This window comes from Palaemon carinicauda, chromosome 42 (genome assembly GCF_036898095.1).
Source record: "Palaemon carinicauda isolate YSFRI2023 chromosome 42, ASM3689809v2, whole genome shotgun sequence".
Lineage (NCBI taxonomy): Eukaryota > Metazoa > Arthropoda > Malacostraca > Decapoda > Palaemonidae > Palaemon > Palaemon carinicauda.
The window spans coordinates 1887486-1889985 of NC_090766.1; positions in this window are offsets into that span (position 1 = coordinate 1887486).

Here is a 2500-nt window from a genome sequence, read left to right on the forward strand (position 1 = left end):
ATATATATATTATATATATATATATATATATATACAGTATATATTTATATATATGAAGACCCAGGCCAACCTGGCTGAGGCTATGAAGCTTGGAGTAGATGATGATAAATGTAGAAGTACTGAATTGAAAGCTCAAGACAGGGTCGATTGTCGAAATCTAACCAAGATCCGTTGCGTCAATAGGCGTAGGGGGAGAAGTTAGGAGGCATAGCGTTGGGAGGTGGGAGGCCAATCAGCACTTATGGGGCCTGTGTTTAAGGACCTCAAACAATTTGGAATTATGAATTCATGATTATTTGAACATGGGAGGCGAATCGGCACCAATGTGTAACTGGGAGGAAAACTTGCAGTAGCCAGTGAAAAAAAAAATAAAAAATCGTATGAGGTTGGGCACCATCATGACATTGAAGGCTAGAAAATTAGTGAAGCTATAATGACAGTGCAAAGAAATCACCTGAGTGCATTACACCCCCATGGAGCCTTTTAAATGATGCTTACAGTGCGTCACTTAAAATCACCTGACTGCATTACACCCCCATGGGGCCTACAAATAAACACGAACATAAGAGCGTATTTCTGGGAATTGTTACCCTTTAGAAAAATTTGACACACACACACACACACACAAAAAAAAAAAAAAAAAAAAAAAAAAAAAAAAAAAAAAAACAACGGTAAAAAATTCTGGAATACATGTTGCCAGTCATTTGCCGTTTTAAAAACGGATATATTGACGAAAAGTAGTGACATTACGGCCACCAACCCGTAAAATATAACAAGTAGGGTAAAATTACAGTCGCCTGTATTTTCCTGAAATACGTCTGAGAACAGTATATTTTAACGAAGATTTTCCGATAAGAATTACGGCCGCTTGTATTTTACTGAAATAGAGCTGAGAAATGTATATTTTTACGAAGAATTTCCGATAAGAATTACGGTCGCTTGTGTTTTCCTGAAATACGACTGAGAACAGTATATTATTACGAAGAATTTCCGATAACAATTACAGTCTCTTGTATTTTACTGAAATAGAGCCGAAAAATTTATATTATTACGAAGAATTTCCGATAAGAATTACAGTCGCTTGTATTTTTCTGAAATAGAGCTGAGAAATGTATATTTTTCCGAAGAATTTCCGATAACAATTACGGTCGCTTGTATTTTCCTAAAAATAGAGCTGAGAAATGCATATTTTTACGGAGAATTTCCGTTAAGAATTACGGTCGCTTGTATTTTTCTGAAATAGAGCTGAAAAAATTATATTTTTACGAAGAATTTCCGATAGGAATTACGGTCGCTTGTATTTTCCTGAAATAGAGCTAAGAAATGTATATTTTTACGGAGAATTTCCGATAAGAATTACGGTCGCTTGTATTTTACTGAAATAGAGCTGAGAAATGTATATTTTTACGAAGAATTTCCGATAATAATAACAGTCGCCTGTATTTTCCTGAAATGGAGCCGAGAAATGTATATTTTCACGAAGAATTTCCGATAAGAATTACGGTCGCTTGTATTTTACTGAAATACGGCAGAGAACAGTATATTTTTACGAAGAATTTCCTATAACAATTACAGTCGCTTGTCTTTTCCTGAAATAGAGCCGAGAAATGTATATTTTTACGAAGAATTTCCGATAAGAATTACGGTCGCCTGTATTTTACTGAAATAGAGCTGAGAAATTTATATTTTCATGAAGAATTTTCTATAAAAATTAAGGTCGCTTGTAATTTACTGAAATACGGCTGAGAACAGTATATTTTTAAGATGAATCTCCGATAAGAATTACGGTCGCTTGTATTTTACTGAAATAGAGCCGAGAAATGTAATTCCGATAAGAATCACGGTCGCTTGTATTTCACTGAAATACAGCTGAGAAATTTATAGTTTTACGAAGAATTTCCGATTAAAATTAGTTTTTTTTTTTTTTTTTTTTTTTTTTTAGGTGTGTGTGTCAAGTGTACGAGCAAATATGCAATACGCTTCACTGCGAATCTTAACGTAGGAATCCACTGTATCATATGTGTGGGCTTGAAACTTTAAAAAAAAAAAAAAAAAAATGTCCATTGTGTTCTAGTGTCAAGGTAAGGTGATCTTTGGCACACTTTTGGCAAGCACTCATGAATGTTTTCTAAAGTTCAACAAAGTAACATGAAAACGAAAATTGAATTTCAATACTGTAAAATATTTTTTCTTTCCTCGCTATCTATATGAAATGTTTATTATCATTGTCTTCCGTTTAATGTAAATGTATTTCTCAATAAACAAATTAATTGGTGTTACTTTGTGTCCTACTTTTAGAAAAAATATCATTACAAATATAAATAGATTTTAAGATTGAAAGTTTTTTAATCTCATTACAAATATAATGAACTTATTTAGATTGAATGTTCTTATTATATATATATTATATATATATATGTGTGTGTGTGTGTGTGTGTGTGTATGTGTGACAGATTTGATTTCGATTCCTATTATAATTGAATCTGTCAAATACTGACAT